This window comes from Polypterus senegalus, chromosome 8, assembly GCF_016835505.1.
Source record: "Polypterus senegalus isolate Bchr_013 chromosome 8, ASM1683550v1, whole genome shotgun sequence".
NCBI classification, from domain to species: domain Eukaryota; kingdom Metazoa; phylum Chordata; class Cladistia; order Polypteriformes; family Polypteridae; genus Polypterus; species Polypterus senegalus.
Window position 1 is genome coordinate 77,872,868 of NC_053161.1, and position 26,406 is coordinate 77,899,273.

General features: G+C 35.2%; 1 long non-coding RNA gene across 1 annotated transcript; it reads right to left on the reverse strand.

The window, feature by feature from the left end:
- Positions 1-632: 632 nt before the first annotated feature.
- LOC120534062 lies at positions 633-6,382 on the reverse strand. The gene is made up of 3 exons (XR_005634675.1): positions 6,305-6,382; positions 2,720-2,847; positions 633-1,681 (listed from the first exon to the last, which is right to left on the reverse strand). It is a non-coding gene; the product is annotated as an uncharacterized LOC120534062 (long non-coding RNA).
- Between the last annotated feature and the right edge of the window lie 20,024 nt (positions 6,383-26,406).

The following is a 26,406-nucleotide window of genomic DNA, read 5'->3' on the forward strand; positions in this document are numbered from 1 at the left end:
ATTTTTATATAGTTAATGCTTTTCTTTTTTTCAAATTCCAGCCTGAAATACTTCACTTAATAAAGTGTCATATCCTACATAAAAAAGAACGGTTAGCAACAGCTTAAATGATATATAAAGCAGTCGAATGGCTCTAAGTTGGCACCATATAAATGAGTGAAGGAGTGTGATTGTTTCAACTTTCAGGCAGACTAGCATCCCGTCCAGAAATGGCTCCCTAAGCATCGAACTGCAGGAACAGGCTTTGGCTTGCTGTAACCCTGTAAAGGAAAATTCGGGTTGAAATAATACTGCTTGCTAAGTGTGTTTGACATATCTAGTTTAAACAAACTATTTGGAAAAAGCAAGGATAATAGTATTGGCAGGACATATTTTTCTCATGCTGTGGACAAACACTTCCAGTAATTGCAATTATTATGACCCAATTCCGAAAATGAATTTTTAGTGGTAAAGTTTTTTTCTACACATAGACATTTTTAATTGATGTGCTCCTGTTTGGACTTTCTTTGAAGGTTGTTTTCATCCATTCATCTTTTATCAGTCAATGTTTTCATAATACAAGCTGTGCTTTCATTACACAAAAGTACAATATCCTGATAAAACAAGCAGATAGCTGAAGGTTTGTACGAAGTCATATCTCATCAGATGATTCTCACACTGCCGTGTCAAAGGAAACTTCATGATGACGTAAAGCGAAAAGTTATGGGTATACCTTGTAATTTTAAGAAAGGTTATTGTATAAAAGAAGAGCTGATGTTATCCAGATAGACTTTTTCTTTAAACTTACAAAGTTTTTCAATGCAGTTCATGTAAGTTACATCCACAAATTATTTTAAGAAATTAATACATGTAACATGTTTTATTTAGAAACACTCTTTTGTTACAAGATACATGCAGGCTTTTTATTTACTGGTAGCTATTACAATAATTATATTTTCATGCAAAGTGTAAGTTTTTCCTTACAGAGTAAAAAACATGTGAGTGGGAAGGAAAGAAAACAGGAAACATTAACGCTAAAGCTGAACTTAAAAAAAAAAATGGAAAAAGCATAAAAATATATCTGAAACACCCATGTTCTGGACTAGGTGGGTTCAGAAAACGAATGGCAAAATGAACGAACATTTAAAACAAATACAAACAAAAGCAACAGATATTCACTGAGGATACAGTTATTATTTTTTGATATGTACGGTTAATGCTTTAAAGTAACGTATTGCCTTGACAGCTGTTGTAATAGTTTGACATATTGTAACATACTTTTAATAGAATAGTGTAAAATGTGTCCTGTAAGTAGTTTACACAAAGTATGAAAAACTCACCTCCATCCCACAAGAGGTCAGCAATAACTTTTAGCTTCATAATTAATAGTCATCTCAGACCTGTGGATAGCATTTTATTAAAAATGCTTGTGTGCTAAAGTAAAGCATACAGGCAAGTCAAAGAAAGTACCAAGAACAAATTAAACAAATAATAAAAAATTTTAATGAAAATAAAACACTTTTGTTCCCAAAGTATTGTTACATTCCATGTTAAATTAAGAAGAGATATATGAAATACGCCATTCTCTTTAAAACAAAATATGATAAAATATATTTGCCAATCTTAATATTTACAATTTATTCAGGCTGACTTTGACAAGCTACTTTGCTGATGTGATACTAAGATCTGTCTTCCAAAGACCCTGAAAGGAATACAAGGGAATGAAAATGAAAGGATGGATAGAAATGGCATGTTTAAAATCAGCATATATACAATACAATATCTTAAGAAGTAAATTAACGTAAGTACTGCACCAGTTTCAATATGTTTAGTTTTAAAAAGTCTTGCACCTTACCTCACACAGCAATCAATGTTATAACACACTGCACTTCAACTCTGTGCACTTCACAAGATTACCCAATTGGCAATAAAAGACATTAAAAAAAGAACAATGTGTCTGAATTATGTACTCTGCTAATACTCCAGTAATAAAAATAAGAATAAAATAATTTTTTTGCTTTCCTGGGATTAAGTGATCTGGTAACAGTTACTAGTGATTGTTACAGATTGCCAAAGAATACACAATGGTAGGATATTTTAATTAATGGGTGGCATTGCGGCTCCAAAAGATGAGTTTCAAATACCAGTTCTGTCATGTTCAGTGTGGAGTTTCATATTCTTCCAGAATAAACACTGTTTTTTGTTTTTATTTTGTTTTCTTGTTTTCTTCCATCATTCAAAAGATTTGAGTATTGGATTGATTGACAACCCCAAAGTGAATAAAATGGGGTTATCTGCAAAACTGTGCCTTGCAGTACACTGTCAACTCATCCAGGTTTGTCCCTTGCTGCTAGAATAAGCTTCATGACAGAGGGGCTTTGAAATTAAACTAAGCAAGTTCTTTATATAATTGTTTTGATGAATACTTTAAAAAATGTTCATTTATTTTTTCACAAGACATTGATTATATGTTTAGCTCATTTTTCTCCAAACATTCTCACTTCATTTCTGTCTCTGCAGTAAGTGAGCATCAATTTAGCTTACTTTTGAAAATGTTAGATTAGGCTGCTCTGTTGGACCAATTACCACCCAAATGTACTTCACCTTTGTAAGTTTGAAACATGAAAGGTAAAACCCAAAGTCATTGTTCCATTCCATTTATAATACTATATTGTTGGTATGCAAATTGCAGATTTCCATAACCTAATGTGTTATTGTACTCAATAATCTTCAGACTTACCATTTCCACACCACTAATGGTGAGAATTGTAGTCTTGATTCAGTTGTGTATAACATCATATATTTTTTCTGTTCCTCCATTAAAACATCTTGTGGACATACAGGTGAAATCTGCTTGTCTGAATGAAACTGTTAGAAGAAATACAGATTAACTAAATATAGTAAACTGCTAGGCATATTGCCAAGCTCTTGATTAGCCACGAGGACAAAGAGCTTGCAGAATTGTAAAGGGGGATTTTTGCAAACTAGAATCAGCTCACATACTGTACCTCTTTTACTAGTCAGATGTGAATAACCAGCTGTTAAGATGACAATTTCATAATACATACGATAATGAATATAACACACGGCTTAGCTGCCTTCCAAGGCCTACACACACTTTTGTTTAAATCTTCAGGACATTTTCTAAAATATGTTGGGGTTATTCAAAAGCAAAACGAGGTCATGGTGAAATACAGAATGTCAAATCTGATGACAGAAACATTATTAAATCTCATATATTCAAAAGAATATATTTCAACCTACTCCATACATGGCTAAGCTTACGGCTGCAGTGCATGCTGAATTCTAATACTGCTGTCGTATAGCTAAAATGTTGAAATATTGAAGCAGCTAAATTGCCGTGATGCACTAAAAGGATTCACATTGGAACTTTCTCATTTCTAAATGTAGACTTTATTCATATAGTCATCTCAGGGCCAGTCTGAGTGCAAAGGAGGATGTACATATCTAAAAAAAGTAAAATCAGATATGGAACACAAGGAAAATGACTTCATCTCAAGGAACAACAGAAATTCTTTCTAGAAGCTGATTTACTGAGTGATCTAATGTTTATGGAACATATGAACTGAGCTGCCCTAAAATTAACACAAGGGTGAAGCAATCCCAGTTGTCCAAATGCTGAAAACATTTAACATTCATTACTCTGTATTTTTTTAGTAATAGACCCAGGATAACAATTCTGGGCAGCAGCTCATTTTAACAGGTACAATATGCTAAATGATGGCACAGACTTGGTGTATGACCCTTAACAGAGTCTAAAGGTCTTTATTTGACAGTTCACATAGTTTACATGAGGAGGCAGTAGGCATAAGTAAATAAGGAAGGCATGCTAGGGTAAAGTGTGATGGTCCGAGTATTGCAGAGTACACAGTAACATAATACGCATACAAAATACAGAGAAAGGCATGTATTTTTTGCCTTTGCTTCTGGTCAACAATAATTTTAAACAACTCTGCAGACTTTCATATCTTGCACTTGATACTTTCCATATTACTGTTTCAGGTGTTTTTCTTTCCATACTCATAAAAGTTTGGAAAAAAATAATAATAAAAGTTGAAAGTTTTTATGCATGAAGTAAAATAAATATCCATTACTCAAACACGAATCTATTAATTAGACAAACTATATTTATTATAATTTGCTAATTTATATTGTTAATTTTGTAATATTTCTTTTTTTAAACAAAAAAATAAATTATTCGTTTAAACTATTTTAAATTATTTCATGACAGATAATTGCAAAAAATATTAGCTTTTTCAATAAGCTAGCTTCAGTGTTATATAGTCACTTTAATAAAAAATATCCCCAAACTATGAAAAAAAGCACAATTTTACACACAAAACATTTTTTCAGAAAAGTGGAGACAAATAAAAAATTGAAAAAACTCTGCAACACCACTTCCATTTGAAACAGGCATATCAATGCGGAACCATTTAGTAGGTTTCCAACAGTTTATTTTGACTCCTTTGTTAAATACAATACAATTATGCCAAAAACACTGCATATACCATATCTGGTTCATCTGCTTTTAAAATATGTTAACTGCCTGTGTCAATTACAGCTGTGATGGAAGCAAACTTCAATCTGTAAGTTTTTTTTATCTTTATAATGTATTTATTGAACAGTATCGGTTTATTGGGAGATTATTAAATAATATATTGAACTGGTGTATGTACTGGACTAAGTGAGCTGAGGAAATGATTGGGAGAAGCACTCGTATGGTAGATTCACTTACTTAGAGTTTTGCTGGTTTCTCCTTAGTATTCCCTTGTTAAAATGTTAAGCAGTTTGCAATTAACATCAAGACAGCAATTACTCATGTCCTCCACCCGCCATTTGCCACAAGCTGTAACATTTTCATATGTTCAGAGAGACATTGTCAAAAATAGTTGAACTGACTTAAATTATTTTTGATTGACAATTTCTGTGTTATATACTGTAATTAAATGTACTAATATGCATTTTCTCTTTACAGCTGTTAACATAATGTATATTTAGCACTGATTTGATCATTTTTAGCTTTTTATATAGCCTAAGTTAATAATGAATTTTATGAAATAACTGGTAGATGAAGGTAGTGGGTGAAAAGGGGTATGTTATTTCTGACTTTTTATTCCCCAAAGGAAAATTAACATTTAAAGAAAAGCACTGAAATCAGCAAGTGTTATGTTTAATAAACATTTATCCAAAATCAATACTTTGATTAGATGTGTATTGCATGCAAGTACAATCCACTATCACAGAATATAATACTATTTATAAGTAGATTATTTTATAATAATTCTAATGACATATTCCATTAACATATTTTAAAATAAGTTAATTAAATAAAATAGGATTTTGTCAGTATTATTAGTTGTTGCACTAATGAAAAACATTTGAAAAGGATGTGAGAAAAACTCATTTATGAAATGGCTTTGCATTTTTATTCTGCCTGTCCGAAACTGTTGTTCATCATTCAATACAAAGTGCACTATGTACAGTAAAATCTCTTTGATCACAGATAGAAGTAAAATTTGATAAATATAATGACAAGCATGATTTCAATTACACATTCTAATATTAAATCAACAACTAATACAATATTCAAACCAAAAATGTTCTGAACACCCCTAGTTGACCTGTACTTAGACATACAATATTACTTTTTCTGGATAGCAATTCAGCAATTATTAAACAAAACACTTGTACCTGATGAAAAAAGCTCAAGTTTCTTTCAATCAATCCATTAGCTTTGCCATCTGCCTTACGGGTAAAATAGGTCAACAGTCACTTCCTTGAGGCTGACATGTTCAAAGAAAATTTAGACTTAAAAGTAAAATCTTTTTATCAAAACTAAAGATTTTCTTTTAATTGTGAATCTGAACTTGTGCAATATGCATTCTCTGGATTTAAAAAGAAGCAAACACCTCACTTGGATATGAACATCATTAAATATTCTGGAATTCTAGCAAAAAATGCTAACTGTGTATTTGTGAAAGTGGATGGCATATAGCTTTTACAATATTTACGTACTAATTTATATGGATTAGGTTATCCTTTCAGACATACTGTATATTATACAATAAACAAATTATTAACATCTAAACCAGAAAATAAATAATAGCACTAATGATCCATCCATCCATTATTGTGTAATCCCCTTCAGAGTCATGGGGCTCAAGCTAATCTCAGCAGCCTCAGGTGCAAGGTAGCAGCCAAACCCGGATGGGTTGACAGTCCATTGCTGGGCACACTTATTCGCACATCCACACTCACCCATTGTAAATGTTAAATGTAACTTTAATAAAATGTATTGACATACCTTTCTTGAGATTCACTGTATTCTAAGCCTTAGACATACTATACAAGCTTTACATCTTCTGCCTGTACACTTAACTGGCAAGTTGCTTTGCTTAAATACTTACAGGAGACATTATGTCAAGATAACATTGTATCAAATACCACAAATTATCTACAGTTTGATTTTCGCATCTTTGATTACATCTAATTGTGATATGTGTCATGCATTCTTGGGATATTACATATTCTAAGAATGTTTTTACATTAGTCCAAAATGATATTTTCATATTCTCACTTCTGAAAACATGCACAAGTGTCTAAAATTAAAAGCCTAAAAAATAATTCTTAGAATTTAGGAGGCCCTGTAGTTAATCACCAGAAATAATTTGTTAATGAAACTAGAGAGATTACAATGTCTGTTAATACAGTTACAGGGTGGTGAGAAAGTTGATCAAAAGAATAAAGACTTATTTCTTATAACCTTTTATCTTACTCAATAAAAGCGTCAAAGTAAGTTACTCATACTGTGAAGAAAAAAACGACAAGATGGTTTGTGAACACTCCAGACAATTAAGGCTATTCTAAGAACAAAACTGGAGCCCTTCAGTTTGAAAAAAAAAAACTGCACAAAAGAAAGAAGATTAAATATGAAATACCTGAAAATATTAATTCTGAAACAGTTTGCTTTAAAAATTCTAAGAAAGTGTTAGCCATTCTCTAGATTTCTCTATGTGTCACTCTGTTTCATGTTGAAAATAAAATGTGTATGTTTTGTCATTTATGACTGTGATCTTCCCTATTTAAAGTCAGAATTATGTAATCTCAATACTGTATAGTTTATAAAGGGCCTCCAGGAAAACGTGTGGCATAGTGTATCCTGCAACAGGAAGCATTTGCATACAGTGTGAATATGTGTGTGCGTGTAGGTGGGTGTGTGAGAGTGTTGGGCAAAATCATGAAAAGGTGAAGCAAAACAAAAAAAAAAACACAAATTCAGAGAAGCAGAATTTCCAAAAATCAAAACATTCCAACATGGTTTATTTTGAAAACAACCAGATAGCATTCCAAAAATCTGGGAAACTCCAGAATGCGAGATAAATACACATAACGTAAATACTATTTTTTGTTACTGACTCAGATAGTACCAGTACCAGTTTTAGTATTAAAAGAACAGTCAGGAGGAGGTCAAGTGCATCAGGAATAGTAAAGGGGAATTAAAAGATACAGACAATGAAATAGCAGATGCCCTAAACTTTGATTTTTCTGAGGTGTTTACAAGTGAGCAAGTGGATAACCTGCCAGAGGTAAACACGACTACTAAGGAGGTACTGAGGGATTTGGAAATTGTAGAGGGAGAAGTGCTGCTCAGATTAAATAAGATGAAATCAAACAAATCATCAGGACCGGATAATATTTATCCTCATGTTCTTAAGGAGGCTAGTGAGTACATATATAAACCCTTGACACATATTTTTAGGAAGTCACTGAAGAGATTCCAAAGGACTGGAAAATGGCAAATATCATCCCATTATATAAAAAAGGTGACAGGGCAGATCCAAGCAACTATAGGCCAGTAAGCTTAACATGCATCACAGGAAAATTAATGTGTGGATCATCTGCTCTTTGAACATTCTCAATTTTTGTATTTGAAAGTGAAAAGTTTTGGTTGTTTTAACATGCTGCACTTTGATCCCTATCAACAATATTCCACTGATAAGTATTAGCACCAGTGCCATAGACTTGGGAGTTGATGGCCCAAGTTGGAACTGACACATCCCTCGGCCATTCTGCATGATTGGAGAGAGCTTGGTAGGATGATGTGCTCTGCCATCAAGTTCCAAATGAGTTACATAATCGTTTAAGGAGCTAGTTTAATGTGCTAATAATTTAAGGTGCTATAAGTAAATTTGATCACCCTTGCTTAAATGCCTTCCTAGGTGATCACTTTTTTGCCTATATAAAGCAGCCAGCCTTGAACAAAGAAAACCCAAAATATTGCATGTGAATATGCTACCTAAAAGAAGGAGAGCTGTAAACATTTGGGTAAAATTACTGTGCTTTATAAGTAAAATAAAAGTTTACCATAAGTTACAGTAAAATAAAAAAAATTTTTAAAAACGAGAAATTAATTTACCCATTTCTTCAGAGGCTTTATTACACCTGTAGCAGCATCCCAAATGAACAAGCCAAAGAAATTATTCCAAGATTTTGTTTGCGAAGGCTGCCTACCCAGATCTTCCACTGCTATATTCATTATTCTTCAGCTTCCCTTCACAGGCCATCTAATGTATTTTCCACCTGAACAGATGGCTACTTGTAACATATTACTCAATGCTGTAAAGCACCAATTGCACCTGTGTTTTGCTTCTTAAATGTTTCTTTTTATGCATTCTCTATCTTATGTCCATGCTTTCTTATTCAATATTGGATATTTTCCTTTTACTTTGTTCAGTTCATCTTCACTACCATTTCTCCCAGGTTTGCCCATTTCTTTTCCACTCCCATCTCTCCCAAGCTCACCCCTTTTAGCCTAACTGGTCTCTCTTCGTGTCTCCCCCTTTCTGTCCTGATATTGTTTCTTAGCGTCTCATCTCATTTCTTCACATATTCACACAACTAATTCATTCAGTCTTGATATATGCACTACTGCAATCAGCCTACTCAAAGTTACATTATATCAATATAACATTTCCAAACTCTCTTTGTACTACCACAAGATTAAATTTGGGCAGAAAATGAGTAAGCACAGTGGACAGGGAGATAAAATGTCTTAGCCAATTTGAGAAACAAAAGTCAAAATCAAAATTAAGAGCTTAAAGTTTGTAATCAGAAGTATTGAACAGAGAGGATGAGATAGATAGATAGATAGATAGATAGATAGATAGATAGATAGATAGATAGATAGATAGATAGATAGATAGATAGATAGATACTTAAAGAGAATATGCACAATCCTGAATGAAGCTGATGCAGCTGTACTCCACCAGCGATAATGTCAAACTGTGTCACTTTTGGGACATGCCCTCTAGCAAATGGCTGTCATGTTGTTGTGTCTGTGAACCAGAAAATCAGCGTAGATAAGAAAATTAAATGGCATTGTGATATTTTCAAAACATAACACTAAAATTAAACAAGTCCGAGCTGCAATTACCCTTAGAAAGTAAAGGGAAAATGGAATCTCCATAATGCCATAATAAAAATAGAAGATAAAAAATATCTCAAACCAAAATTAAATTAAAGAAACTTGAATTAACATAATACTCCTCTTCTGGATTATTTGGGGGGTTTGGTGGCCAGAGGCTATCCCAGCAGCATTGAATGCAAGGCAGGAATCATCTGTGAAATAGATGCCAGTACCTCACAGGGCCTATTCACTCAAACTTACACAGATCCAGTTTGGAATCTCTAATAAACCAAATACACATGTCTTTTGTGATGTGAGAATAAAATCAAAGTAGACCATTTTGAGGAAAACATGGTGCAGACACAAGGAAAATGTGTAGACGTCACATGGATAGCAACTGATCATAGAATTCAAAGCCAGGACACAGATCTGTAAGGCACCATGACACACCCCTGAATGTTCTTCTTGTGGCAGAATCAGTAGTTTAGCTATGCATTTCATTTCTTTAGAACCTCCGGTCATTCGACCCATTCTTCTAATATAAATTTTAATATTACACATGCTCACTCTTTGAATCTTCCATCATCATCTCAGTAGAACCTTGCTTCCTCCATTTCATGTGAGTCCTTTGTTACTACTTTTGTCTTAGTAAGCCTGTCTGGCTAAATCATTTGTAAGCCCATTTTGCCTTATTGCTTTTTCTGCATTGTAAGCACGTCTCTTTTCAATATCACAACATTCACTTTGGGAATTTTACTTAAATGTCTCCCCTGGCTTTTCCTCCCTTTCAAATCAGCTGAAGCTTTCTTCTTGTAATTTATTCTTGCTTTTTGTTATGTCTTATCTTTGAGCTCTCCTTCATGTTTCTTCTTCTTTTAAACATATTTTTCCTACAGTTTTGATAAAACAGAAACTGGAGTTCATGCATCCATCTTCTGACCCATTTAATCCAAAGCAGGGCCAAAAAGTTAAATCATTTTTCATTATTTAAGAAAAAAACTTCTCCAGTTCTATGCTTGTTGGATGCCATACTGTATATCGAATGGATCAATCAATCTAGCATATAATATTAATAATATATCAAGTTTATACACTGTGAAGAAATGCGTGCCATGAAGTTGTGTGTGTCTGAAATTATGAAAGCACCCAAACTAAATATCTGCTTTTAATGTTATATGCTACTGTATTGATCCCTATATTGACCTGTATAGTTACCCTAATCATATTCTCATTTTGTTTAATGATGCTGTGACATATTGTAAAATGCCTTATTTTTGTAATTCAGGTCAGCTTATTTTATATTCTGCTTCTTATTACAGGCTCAGATATTTACACATATTTACCAGTTTAATAAGATAACATTAACCTACAAGGCCTTACTATATTTACATAAGCACACGCATACATAAAGATAAGCAAAGAATAATTCAATATAAACAAAATGATAATGTAATCCAGCTAACGTAAGAAGTGAGATGCAGTTTGTTGACACTGAAGGAGAGAAAAATAGAATCTTCCATTAACAATATTTCTGAAAATAATAAACCTCCAGGAATCCACAGTCATTTTTAACCAACAAAGTTGCAGCTTTGCAGGCCTGGGTCAACTGGCCACTATCCACTTTTAGACATTCTACAATTTCATAAGCACATGCTAAAGACCACAGCTATCGTAATAGTATTAGTATTATGATATGCAAAAAGTATAGTGAAGTTCTTAGTTGCATTTCCAAACAACAGGCAGCAAGTCCCCACTGCCCAGCTTTATTTAAAATGCAAATTAAAGAAAATGCAAATAAAAATTGTATAGAAATTAGAAGTTTTAAGGAAACACTTATCAGTAATACCTGCACATTTTGAGTTAAAACTATATGAACTGAAACAAAATAAGAAGAACACATTAAACATTGTGAGGGACGGCTGGCTTCCTTAGCCAGCTGAGACACCATTAGGATGGAAGGACGGGGAGAGACAGCGTACACAGCGCTTAGCCTCCATGTGGACACTAAGATGACTGCGAGCCCACTCTTGGAGCACCACATGGGTGCCGGGCCGGGTAATGTAGTCCCAGGGGACAGTCCTGTTGGGTCCTAGGGGAGTTCCTATTCCTTGGAGCTCCAACCTCACCAGATGTACTTCGGAGCTGTATTATCATACCACCAGAAGCACTCCAGAGTCAGGAGATGGTGGACAAAGCTTGCATGGAGGTGTGGAGGCAGCAACCAAGAGAGAGAAAGAGGGAAGACAGAGGACTAAATATTGTGGTCTTATGGTGCTTATTATGCTTGTGCATACTTGTGGCTGTGGTAGAAAACGCTTGTTTCAAAAATTTCCCACAAAATAAACACTCTTGTGCTTGTGTTTTGAACTCGTGTCCTGAGCCTAATTGTGTTAGGTGTTTGGGAAACTGGAGCACCCCCTTCTGTCCACAACATGCAGAGCAAATAATAAATAAGCAGAAAAATATTAACAGAATTTACATGATAAACAAATATATATTAAAAACACCTCTAAAATAATGAAAATGGTAAAAGATATGAAAATAAACACAAGCTACCAAGAACACCCTGGCTTAAACATAAAAATAACCCAACACTGTTGCTGTTTTTGGTCTCCTGTAAAATGGAGTCCAGCAGCACTCTGTTTTTATCCACAATCACACCCTTTTTGCAGCTACTTTCCACGTTCTATGACTGAAATAACTGATTTGTCTGTGACCTTCATCACATGTAGTGAAGCACCGATAGCAGGGCTGGATTAACCATTAAGTAAAATGACCATGTGCTTATAGGGCATCAAAGGAATGGGGACACCACAAAAAATTTCCTTTGCAGGATTTACCATGGACCATATGGTGGAAAACTGCAAATGGTGCAGCTGAAACAGGTTCCACAAAAAGGGCCTCCCACATTAAATGAAAAAAATACATTCTTATATAAACAATAATAAAAATAATAATAAAATAGTAATAGTAGAGGTTAATGATATGTATTAATCTTGGAAATACAACAAATTTAGAATTTGGTAACTGCATTGTCTTGGTCATATCCTGTTCTTTCATTCATCAAGAGTGAGTGCAACTTATTTATATGGGGCATCTTTTAAGTGCTTAGGGCCTCTAAAGATCTTAATCCAGCCCTGACTGTTATTCATTATAAGTGTGGCATTTATTGAGTGGTTCTTACCTGATTGCCTTCAGAAAAGTGATAGCAATTCACAATTGGGTAAGAATGTTCAATAATATCAATAATAGCGGTGTGATGGAATTTTTCGAGGTAAAAAGGTTATGCAAATACAGTCAAGTACAGATCAAAGGAGAGAGGCAGCCATTCATGTGTGAGTATCAACCATTGCAGTGTTACTGATGTCTGAAATAATTAAAATTGTAAAAGAATTTCCATTCCTATGGTTAACCATGCTTCTAGTGTTAAGTTTACTGAATGACTGAAATATGGATTTCATGGTGGTGCAGTGGTTAGTACTACTACTTCACAGTTCCAGAGTCCTGGATGTAATCTTTGACTCATGTGTTGTCTATATGGAGTGTGAATGCTCTCTCTATGTCTACATATGGTATCCTTCACATATTTCTGTGTTCCTCTTGCATCTAAAAGATGTCCATTTTAGCTTAATTGGTCTCTCTAAATTGGCCTGGTTTGAGAAGTGTGTCCTGTGATAAACTAGGCCAGGGCTGGTTCCTGCCTTGTGCTCAATGCAGATGGAATTACTTTTGCCCTCTCAACCATGCACTGGATTAATGGATTCTAGGATTGATGGACATATAATTAGAATACCCTAGATGCCAATGGAACCAAGCCTAGAATTTTAGGTGTGACTCCTAATCCCATATGCACTTATAGTTATTTAATGATGGGAGACTTAGATTTTAAGCCTTCACCCTTCTTAGAAGTAAACTAAGGATTAAAGAAAGCTGTAAAGAAAGTATTTTTAAATGTACACTTTTTTGGCAGCTCTGCTTGCCCTGTATGCCTGTAAGGATATGATTGCCAGGCCTTGATTACTGTATTTCCTTCTTATTTAGGATCACCTAAATGGCTTTTGTACACACTTTTGACCAATAGTCAGTATCCAGATTATTGTGACAGGTGTCAGGTCACACTTACAGGTAATTTAACTTAGACACCATTTAAATATCTGACTACGCCACCCAGTTTTATTATGAGACTGGGAACTCCTGAAATTTACCAATAATAGCACATAGGTTTCTTTAAATTGAGTAAACACACAATGAAAGACACAACAGTAATTTCAGGAAAAGCAACAGTAACTTCTATTACACTAGACAATAATAAGTACATGAAAAAGATAATTTTTTTATTCCTTTTTCTAAAAGAAAAACCCACAATCCACACTCTAAAAGTCTGTCAAAAACAGAACTGGAGGATACAACCTTTAGTGGTGCAGAGTCCAGTTTGCGCACTGTGTTACCCCCAACACTTAATCGTTCAACTGTCCATGGATGCACTCTGTTTACCGGACGCTCGTTTCACAACAGAAGTTTTGTCAAAATCGTGGAATCCCTGTCAGCTTCTCCTTGTCGTTCTTTTTCTCCACTCTGGGCTCCTTGTGTTGCTGTGATCTAGACATGCCTTATTTCTCGTCTGCCAGCTTTGTTCAGTCCTTTCATGCGGCTTCCCTCTCTCATTGGACACACAACTGGACTCTCCTTTTGGAGTTGTCTCTTCCTCCCTGGAAGTAAGTTTTGCCGTCCTTGTGCCTCATGTCGCACCATCCACGTACCCCAGTCTTCCAGTGAGCCCCTGTGCTTGTCCAAGTGTCTTGGCAGCGTTCTCAGTGGACTGTCCCTCTCTTTGACTTCTCCTGGCCAGAGCTTAAATCTCCTTCAGTCCCTGTAATTATCAGTTCTGGACAATCAGATTAAACAATGGCACATTTAAATTTCCTGGGTTTAACAATTAATGAAAACACAAGTTAACAAAATGCATTGTTACCAACCATTAATGAGTACAGATCTGCTGATTAGCAACCAATATTGTCAAACATGTTAATTTCCAAGTCAGTAAATATAGACATCCTCCAAGGAAGGAGCAGTTCTGTTATCACAACTTGGTATTGTTTGTAATCTCAACCAGCCAAAAAAAAAGCAAAGTGGTGACTCCTTTGCAATACAGCAAATACCCGTTATCCTGCAGACAGCCTTTTAACTTCTCACCCCCAGTGCCAATGTTCATCTGCTGGGTTTTAAATGTAATATTGACATGTTTCTTTTCCTAAGAGAGAAATGGAATGACTCACTGTACAAAAAATGTCCCCCTCTGATATTATTGCTTAGAATGTGGATAAATGTTAATACGTCTTCCTTTAGGTTGTTAACATTAAAGATTTTCTAGATCAGTAATACAAGTTAAATAATTTTATAAAGAAATAATTAAAAATTAAGCCTTGCAAAGTGATTGGCATGTCTTGAAATGTTTTAAAAATTGAACTCCAAATGCATTAGTATAAAAGCCAAAAACAAAAGTTAATAAATTGCATTGTCTAATTTTGCAGTGACTGTATTTTTCAGGTTCCATTTTATTTAAAGGTTAACTTTCTCCAGAGACTCATAAGTATATGGTGTGTCAATAGGGGTATTTCCTAAACTGACCTCTAAACTAATAAATTTGTATGTCTCAAATGGTATGTTTTCTAGATACTTTGAAGTATAACAATTAAAATTGCTTGAGTCATGAATTTTCCATTTACCCTCCAAACCTGAACCATTACAATAGTTAGTTATCTTTACAAATCTTGTAAAATGCATTGTGGCAAAAGACATTTCTGTTTGGCAGGAAATACTTTGTACTTTAAAAATCAGACCCGTGCTAAACCACATAAAACATCACACCAGTCAAACCGATTGACTATACTATTGTGTTTAAAAGTAAAGCAATGCATTTTATAATGGTGTGATATGAAGAACAGACAGAATTTTTTATGTTCTTGGGACATTTAGAAAGACACAAAAAAGTCCACAGAATAGTAAAACAAGCCTAAAAAACTGGATGAAGATTTTTTCCATGAATAGGATGTCTATCCATCCCAGCCAACACAGGGTGCAAGGCAGGAAACAAACCCCGGGCAGGGTGCCAGCCCACCACAATGAATAGCATGTAAAAGTTTTAAAAATTATGCATAAACTGTTAAAACATCTCATTTTAATGGCTTATCTTCATTGGATATATCAAAAATTTGTCATGATAATTTTGTCTTTAACATTAATTAATTATTGTTTTTCGAAATAAGTGGATCCGGAAAATGAATGGATGGATATCATTTTCATTCCATGTTACACTCTGATAACATTATAGAACTTAAATATATCAGTTGCTTTTCATTTGGCACATTATCCAAAAAAAAAAATTTACCAATTTTACTTTCAGTCATGTTCATATTTAAATTCATACAATTAAAACACTTTTTACACATGCATGATATGAATAAAACAGGGATCATATAGACATCTACTGTATTTAGAAGGTCGGAAACAGGTTTTCTATGCTCTAACTGCGAAAATATTCGATTTATAAATAAAGAAACCTACTTCGCGGAAATTCATTTATCGCGGCAGAGTCTGGAACGGATTAACCGCGAGGGTTGACTGTATAACAAGGCATCAGGAGTTTAGAAGGGAAACTCTTTTATTGTCTTCTGCAAGCAGAATTGGAAGCAGTTGTGAAATTTTGTGACAATAAAATGTAACGAAAAACATGATGGCTAGACAGGTCCTCGTCTTATGACACCCTGTTTATGACTACTGTTTTCTACATTTATTCCCTTATATTGCTCCTCCAGGTTTATTTCTTTTATTAAAATCTTACCAATGAGTAATTTTATATACATAAATACATCTTCTTATATAATACGCTACCGTGGCTGTCCATTTGTCTGTCCAGGATTTTGAATCACCTGTACCTTACAAACCGTTTGAACTATTGACCTGAAATTTGGTACACATATACTACGTGACACCTACTATCTGCTTTTGTGGTGATCATTGACCTCCAAGGTTATTCCTCTTTTTATTTTATTGTAGAAGCAACTCTGTTGATGTGGCGCATGTGTATGGGTGCCATTCTCATTCCCTACCACCTTCGCTGTCACTTCCCCTACTTCTTCATATCTTAAATCATTCTTGAGGCAGATTGAAGACTTAAGTGCCAGCTTAAATTAAAAATGAAGGAAAATCTATTAAGTGATTACAACACAAACACTGATTTAATCAGTTTTAACACAAAAAGATGCCGACGAAAGAAGAGAAGAAGCGGGCCACTAGGGTGAAGAAAAGAAGAACTGCTCAGGAAGAAGCAAGCGCATCAACCTCTGAGCAAACGAATGCTAAACAGAGACAGAGAAACAGTGTGAAAACTATAAATACTCAAGTCATGTGTATTCACTGCATGTTATCATGCAGTGCACCATTACTAGTATACGTATATATAATATATACAACATATACCCTTATGTGAACATATGACCTACCCTTTCTTTAAGTTATGACCCATAACAGATCCACTCCGATACCAAATACTGATCTTCTTTGTGTGACAACCTTTCCTCATCTTAAATACTGTGTATGTGTGAAGTCTGTTTACTTCTTAGTCACATGACTTTGATGTGTATTTTGTTTAACACTCAGATTTATATTTATCTCAGAAAACAACTAAGATCCAACACTACAGTAAACTAGTGGAAAAACAAAAGCTAATTTATGTATTTCCACTGATACAAGTTCCTTAAATATATTATGCAGTGTTGACAATTAGTAATAAATGGCATTTTGCAGTACATTTCAGAACTGTGGACAACATCCTGGTTACATTTAGAACATAAGAACAATTTTGACATAACAGGACATTCAGTCCAACAAGCCTATTCACCTAGTCATCAATCCTATTCTCCTAATTTCTCCACAATTACAAAAAATTGAGTTTTAGATTTCGAAAGTCAACAGCTCACTACTATTGCCAGGTCCTTCTTAAGTTTTACACTTCCTAGTGTGTATTCAAATCTAACATTTTACTTCCTACATGTAATCATTTTCTTTTACTTACAGTGAATTTCATCTCTCACAAATCTGCCTAAGCTTGTATGGTATCCATGTTACTCTGCAATGATTCAGCTGATTCTACTAAAACACTTATTGCTTCTCTGACCCTATATTTACAGGCTCTCCCTCTTTCAGCTATATTGGGTGCCTAAAGCACTTACTCACTTTCCAAACCACATACATCCTCTTCCTTCTCATCTCCCTATTCCTTTATGCACCTCTGGTCTCTTCTTCTCCTTCTACCCAGATGAACTGTTGCCTCTTCTCCACAACCAACAGCAAGCTTACCATGGCTGGTGACTGGAATGGCCTTTTGAACCATATCTGGAAGCTCTTTTGGGCAAGACTCATGTACCATTTCAGTGATCAAGAATGCTCTACAGAATTCCTGAGGTTTCACTGCCAAGAAATCCACCTGGAGGAGCAAGTTGTTCCTGCAAGTCCAGTTTCTAACACATACTTAAAGGGTTACCTGTGCCCACTTCATTGTCTGAGGTGTTTTCAGCATTTCCTTCCAGTAACATTTTTTGTCCAAGGATTGAGTATTTACTGAGAAATTACTAGATATGGACATAACACTCCATATCAGTGTTCCCATACTCCCACTAGGGCATTTTAGGACCCAATATCCTGCAATGCATCTCCCCATTTGCAGCTGTTAAAATCAATCTCAGAAATTATTATTTGTACAAAGGGTGCAAATACATTTAGTTAGAAATGATGAACGTGGCATGGTGCTGATGTACAAATAAACATCAAAAGAAAGAGATACAGGATGAGTAAAAAAAGGCATTTAGGAAGGATAAGATTAATTAATACATATGATGTCTTTACAATGCTAGTGATAAAGGCTACCTGCCTGAAGTACAATAAGTTAAAACTAAAATAAATGTGGAATAAATGTATTTACAGTACCTCTGTTTAAGAGCAGAAGTTTAGTTTTTTTTTCTTCTTCTAATGGTCAGAGGAAGAGCAGGGCTTAAAAACATCCACAACAGCCAAAAATCAAAATTGCTGAAAACCTATTATGATTAATTTGAAACATATGTAATGCCCTAAAAATAACAGTATAAGCATTTTTGACAGCGATACAACTGCTGGGCAAAGACTCTAATTATGAAAGCCGTGAGAGGATGCTTAGAGAGCATCTTATTTTTAGAATGCATTCACAAAGAATGAGAGAGACAAAGTACTAAATGTCAGGCCTGAGCTAAAACTGTAAAAGCAAGAGATATTACCAGGTATTATAAAATAACACAATTTCAAATTACACAACAGACAGAAGCTTAATCAGCATGCACAAAGTCTGCATTTACTGAGCTGACAAGAGCAAAATTATAATGCACAAGTAAACATAAAGCTGAAGAAAAAAAAAAATCACATATAGCTAGATCTAGGGCTAGAGCTAGAGCTAGGGGTGCTGTGTTATGTATATCCCAGTAGGTCTGCAGTGGCTGCACTTTTCTGTTTTAACCCGTTTATTTACTAATAAAGCAATATTTTTGGGGACTTAGCTTTAGTTAACTTGCTTGTTACAACTCAAAACCCTATTTGCCAATTTTAGTTTTATACTGCTTCATTGATTGTTGGCCTGTATTCTTAGCCAGCCATCAGATAATAAGGATGTTCAAATGGCAAAGGAACCACCAGCTCTCCAGCTGACATGCTTCCATTTAAACCCGTGTACATGCATCATGAAGTATCGATGTTAAAAGAATGTTTTGAAATAAATGACAGACAAGTGAAGGACCTCAAAACTTATGAATAAAGTTCTCAGAAAACAAAAAATATACAATTGTCTTGGAAGAATGAAATCACTAATAAGCAATATAATTAAATACCATGTTTCAATATCTGTTAGACCTGACTTCTAATTATAAAACTGTTTTGAATGAAAACCTGCTCCCTTCTGTGGACCCCCTGGACCACAACTGAATACTCCTGAGCTAGATCAAGGATAAGCTATTATGATTATTAGGTTAAAAGCAAACAGTACTAACGCCCAGCAAAATCCAACGAGTATTTGAAATAAACTAAATGAAACATTATGGGTGTGTGTGTTTGTGTCCAAGAAGTACCACGTGTTACAGGAGGTCATAAAGAAGATAATGACAAGTTGTTGTAGTAATGCAGAATCACAGAGAAACAAAAGTAGATGATAATCATGCAAACAGAAAAAAGTGATTAATATCAAATTGCATATGTGTGTTCAACTCCATATCACCCCTTTACACCCTTCCTATTTAAACTCCAATAGTCAATGTATCTGAGAACAGCCAATATATCTCAGATTGTCAGGTTACGATTGAGAGTAGCTGAGGGTTAAGAATGCACAAACCCAAAAGAACAAACACTTTTGGTCCTGAAAAGCAAATAAAGCTACTTATGGGGTAGCTTGCCACTGTTTTCAGTGGATTCATTTAATTTAGATTGGTCTATGCAGTAAGAAGCTGAAGTATTTTACTAGTTGGTCATTCTGAAGAACCATGGAGCAGTTCAGGCATCTTTAAGAGACTTACAGTGTTAGCATAAGCAAATAATGCACAAGCCACAGCAGACAAACCATAAGCAATCAGTCTCTGAGTACTCTATACCTCCACATGAAAGACTGAATGTTAGCACCACCCCTAACAAATGCAAAGGGGAGAGACAAACTTGAAATAGTGCTAGGCATAATAAAGATTTGTGTCTATTTGCACTGAGTTCAATGCTTCTTTTTCTCAAATTGAAATGGCCCTGTCTGGGATGTTCAGTGCAATGTATAATTTCAAAGTATACTTTACCAGCAGAGAACCATGTTCAGTGTCATGCATCAATGATGGTCTTGCCAATCACCACAGCTCAGCAAAGCAGGTAAAATTGGCTTTCACTGCAACAAAAAGACTCTGTGTCCAGTCACTTTCCAAGGAGTGGATGTCAAGGTGGTCCACTCTTACAAGTACTTGGGGGTCCACATTAATGACAGGTTGGATTGGTCTTGAAACACAGAGGAACTATTTAAGAAAGGGCAGAACAGGCTGTTTTTTAGGAGAATGTGTTCCCATAATGTGGGTAATGTCCTTCATATCTTCTAGAACTCTGTGATGGTGAGTTCAGTTTTCTACACTGTGGTGTGCTGGGCAGGTAGCATCACTTCAAGAGATACCCACTGAATTAACAAGCTAATTAAAAGGACAGGCTCTATAATAGGACACACTCTGGACCCCCTGGAGGTAGTAGTAAAGGAGAGAATGAAAACAAAACTGAGTGCCATTATGAACAATGTTGCACATCATCTCTTTGACACACTAACACTGAGGGCTTTCAGACAATGAATTGCTCAGCAAAAGTGTGACTGAAATGGTCCTTTATACCAACAGCAATATGTCTGCATAATACCTCACTGTGACTGAGAGGGCCAAGTCACAAGTTTTCTTTCTTTTTTAATTTTCTTTCTTTATAGTCATTTTAGTGTGTATTCAGACCTAAGTGCGTGTGTATATTTATGTACTTACTTCCTTATCTACCTGTTTATGTATTTATTTATTTAAAGAAATTCTGTAAAAAGCTAATTTAAATGCAAATTTCCACTGGGGAAAAATAAAGTTCTATTACTCTGTCTACAGATAGGTCCATAAGTATTTGGACAGTGACAGAATTTTTATAATTTTGGCTCTCTGCACCGCCACAATGGACCTGAAATTAAACAGTCTTTATGTGACTGAAGTGTAGACTTTCAGCTTTAATTTAAGGGATGTACCAAAAATATTGTATAAGCTGTTTAGGAATTACAACTATTTTTCTGCCTAGCCATCCTAAGTTTGATCTGAAGTCAGGATTCCAGACATTTTTTTCCTGTTATACTTCTCTAAAAAGATCACATCAATGTCACATATCAGTGAAAAAAAAATCGTAGTCTAGTCAAAGGCACTTATGAAAAAAGTTTGACTGAATAAGAGAGATAGAGTTATTAAGTAATTAACAACTGCAAATCCCCAACAGTACCTCTAACAAGGTATGACCTGCACCTAATACTTACAGTTACCATCTATTAGCATCAAATACAATGACACAAAAAAAAAGAAGACTTGTCAACCTCAAAAGAGGCCAGTCAGATAGCATTCACAGCTTAATTAAATTGCAAGCATCAGAACCCATGAATACTGGAAAACAGCATTTGTTATCCAGTTATCTAAAACTGAATGATTGTATCATATGCCCAATGGTCAATGACTGGCAAGTCATTGATGGTATACCTATGTGGTGCATGTAAAAGAAAGAAAAAGTGAATAAAATGCTTTACAAGATGTCAAAGAAGTAGTTAGATGTAAAAAAGACAAACTAAAATTAGATAAAAATAATAATGCATAAACAGTACAGTATATAAAAATAAATAATGCACACTTACTTAAGATAGACTAGGGGGCTTTGCCCCCTGCTCGCTTTGCTCGCCAACCCCTGTGTTTGGTTTTCCGGATGCACACTTTTAAGATTTTTTTTTTCTTTAAATTGTTGCTATTTCATTAGTTTCACTTTTATTTCAGAACTTCGTTAAAAACAATATTTGGAATCTTTCGAGTCCCAATATGCCGAATCATTTAAATGAGGTCCGTGTTTAATGACTTTGTACCATAATTCAGGATAGATTTCTCTGCTTGGAATTTCAGCATAGACAAAACGATCAACATCGTCAGCAGTTAATAATTTTTCTTGCAAAGTAACCAATAAATGCATGTGAGGTAAACTCCATTTTTGAAATTCTTTGACTTAAACTTCAATGCCTTACGATATTTCCATACTTCTGACATATCACCTATGTCCATATATTCAATCTCTATTCGCCTTTCATTATTGCTTTGAGTAATAATTCCTCTTTGTTTGCACTAATGTGATGTTTACTTTCTTTTTTTTTTGACACTTTCATTTTTTTTCTGCTTTCATATTCTGTATCTTGCTCTGCACATTTTTTTTGAGTCTTTTGAATTCCAGTTTTCATTATCTCTAACCTGCACTGCATGTGTTTGGCCCCCTTGTTTTTAAACCTCTTTATGACGTTTTTCTTTTATTTGTACTCTTGGTCTTTTATTTCTGACCTCGCTTGTCCTGCTTTTTTTTCAATGACAGCTGGTCCGTGGTAATTATTTTCCCTTTTTTAGATTAATTTCCATTTGTTTGCGCTACTTCGATGTTTACTTTCTTTTTTGGATACTTTCTAATTTTCCTGCTTTTATATTCTTTACATTTCTCTGCATTTGTATCACACCAGTTTTTTTGAGCCTTTCGAATTCCACTGCTTTCATAATCTCTAACCTGCTCTGCATGTGTATAGCGCCAACGTTTTTGAACGTCTTTATGAAGTTTTACTTTGTCTTTTAATCCTGAGCCTGATTGTGCTTTTTTTCAATTCCACTTGTTCCGGGCTGATTATTACTTTCCTTATTTTCTGAATTTGCACCTTGATTATTCTTTTTCTTTTTTGCATTTTTTTTCTCTCTAACGCTTTTCAATCTCTTTTCTTCGCACTGCTCTTTCTTCTTCACTTAGTCGTCGATGTTTCATCTATAAGGTATTGTCCTTATACGCTTTATATGCGCTGAGAACACTGGATCTGTCTGTGCTCAAAGCCAAAACACAACTGAGTGAGTTTCTGCCTGTGCTCTTATTTCATATTGGTTTTAATTAGGGCATGTCTTGCAAGAATCTCATGTTCTACGTCCCCGCAAGACAGTCCTGGGTCAATCTCTTGCCATAAAGTCTCGTGTATAAGGTCCCTGCGAGACGCTCCGTGGCCAATCTCTTTCATCTCGTGGGTCTTTTAAGTGTCTTCCATAATCTTAACATGATCACGTCTCATCTCCCTAGTCTTTCTCTCCCAGGATTTTTTTTTATAATAGAGAGATATATAATTAAGAGAAATAGGGCCCTTAAATATTGAAGTCTCAAAATGCCAATCCAATGATAAGGTCAGTTGGCCAGAGTGGACAGAAAAAAAAAAAATCCTCCAGTTAAGCTGCAGACAAATACAAAATCTCTAGGGGCTTCAGGCCCAAAGACCACCCAGCCCAAACTGGGCATTCAGCTTAACATAAATGTTCTTAAGTCATTCTTTATTGTTTTTTTAAGGATTCGTCTTAGATGATTCAAAGCAGTGGGTCTCGTGATGGGTTCACAATAAAGCCTTGCATTAAATAATCTCCTTTTTCACTGTAAGTGACCATACATTTATAGATGCTGTGCCTCATCAGTGAGGAACATTTTTATCATTTAATATTCCTCTTTGACTCACACGGATCATGTAAAGTTTCTTTCTTCCACTTCTATAAACCTACTATGAACTCATTCCGATCCATTTCTGGCAATGAAAAAGATGTTCACTCTTCTAACATGACCAGCAATGACTTTTGAAACTCTGTCTCTCTTAGTTGTTATCTCTTGTAACCAATTATTAAGTTAAAAACTAAGCAATCAGCACAAAACATTTGTTTTTTTCAGTCTTTACTGAATACAAAATTGTGCTGCTAATATGTAAAGCATTATGCAGCCTTTCATAAGTTTGAAATCTTCTGAATGTCTAGGTGCCAATCCATACTCTCTGGTCTACTAATGCCCGCAATTTTATTGTGCCACCAGTTAATTTGGTACTTGCTGCTGTATTCAGTCCTATTGCACTTTGAATGACCTGCCTAAAGTTATTTGAACTGATTACTTCATTCATTCATTTAAAATAAAATTTTACATTTTAATACATTTTTGTTTATCATGGAATCAGAGAATGGCAATATTTTGCATGATAATTGGATATGGAAGTAAGAAATTTACTGTGCTCTGCACACCTAACAAAATTACTAGTATTTCTACTACTGCTACTACTACAAGGTCAGCTTAGGAGCCCATCAGTTTAAGAATGCATTTGTCTTACTTTAACATTTTTTGTTAGTTTATTCCTCTAACTAGGGGCCTCATTTATAGAGCTTGTGTACGCACAAACAGGGGTGCGAAATGTGTGTATGGAACTTCACATGCAAATTCTGGGATTTATAAAAGAAAACTTAACAGGAAAACATAAGTTGTAAGACGCTAGGTGGCACTGTTGCCCCTTTAAACCTAACAGACAGACACACGGGACACAGGTTAAAAGCACTAAGAAGATATTTATTCTTTTGCAGTGTTCTTCAAGCACCCCAGCCACCATTAGACAATTAAATAAACACAATAATATTCACAATTCTCTCCTCCACAACTCCCAGCAAGCTCTGTTCTAGACCTCCCGACTCCAGCTCGCTTGCTGGGTTCAAAGAAGGCCTTTATATAGTCCTTGACCCAGATGGAGAACTTGCTTTTTTCTTCAGCCCAGAAGTATTTCGGGGACTCTGTCCACATGACTTTGGAGTACTTCCAGGCTATGCAGACAGTAAAAACTCCCAGGTCCCCCTGCAGTGTCTCTTGGTGGCACCCATGGTACCCAGCCAAACTCCAGATCCCATTATGCCCTGGAATCCGGGGCATCACTATGCTGCAGGGAAGTCACCATCTAGCATCTTGGGGGAGGCAATCTTCTAAAAAAAGCTGCCTTCCCCCCTCCTTCCATCTCAAGGGCATTCTGGCCAGGTTGAGCTGCTGGCCGTCTATTTACAGCAACTCTAACCCATGCATACACAGCATTTTGGAGAAACTGGGAAATGGCTATACACTTGATAAAGTGGGGAAATGCAGCTACCCCATCTAAATGACCACTCACATGCATTTTTATATCATAATTATAACATAATAATGCTTAGTTATATAAGTTATAATTCATATCACCATGCTGTTATTATGTGTGTTAATGTGACAAACCTATTAAACCTCAAAAGTGATGAATATGATGTACAGACTGTAAATTTGTTTTCCTTTCAGATAGATAGATAGATACATAGATAGATAGATAGATAGATAGATAGATAGATAGATAGATAGATAGATAGATAGATAGATAGATAGATAGATAGATAGATAGATAGATAGATAGATAGATAGATAGATACATAATTAATCCCAAGGGGAAATGCTGCACAGTTTCGCTAAAGAACTTTGCTGTTTTTTGTCAGTCTGTATCAGCTACCTGTTGTCACTTCTCTGAAAACTGGCCGGCATGTCAGAAATACCTCAGCCTAGCTTCAGTCCATTACGCCCACTACGCTGAAAGTCATTAGCTGACTAGGGAAGCACAGTTTTATGGTGTGGGCACACATACATAAAACATAATGTATTTTTGCCAAAATGAAATAGCAATTTGCAGCGTGTTTGGTTCTCCTAATGTAATTAGATCACTTTACTAGACTCACATTGCAACAAGGGCATTTAGCGAAAATGAACCTGCTTTTGTTAACTATAAGCCATTATATTATATTAACACACAAGTCATATGTTGTGCCAAGATGAGACTGACAAACATCACATATCTATGGCTTCTGTCACCCTGTGATTCATTTACTTTGGGACAAACTACCTTTGGCAGACAATGATTTTTCATATGTTCTATATTATTCATTGTATCAGCAATCGTGCCATTACACGTGCCAAGTAAGAGCGGGTACCCGCTCAAACGCTTGCACCATACACCTTTCCCAGACCCCCAAAACAAGGAGGAGAGGTAAAACAATGCCACACATAATCCTGTGTGTTCAGTTGCAGGGCGCAGGTGAATATTTCTGAATGCAGGTGGCCGGGTCTCAACATGTCAGGGGAAAGCCTGCTGTACCAGCCAACGAACTTCTGCAGCATTGTGATTGCATGTGTATGAGGTTGATTAGCATTGAAGGGTGTTCATAAACAGACATTTACAAGGTGAGTGTCATTTATAAAGGGTAAGTTGCGTAGAAATGTGTGTATGCCAGGTGTTCTAAATCCAATTTTTAATTGCATATGCATTTTCATTTTTTTTAGTGTGTGTATATTTTCATGATCAAATC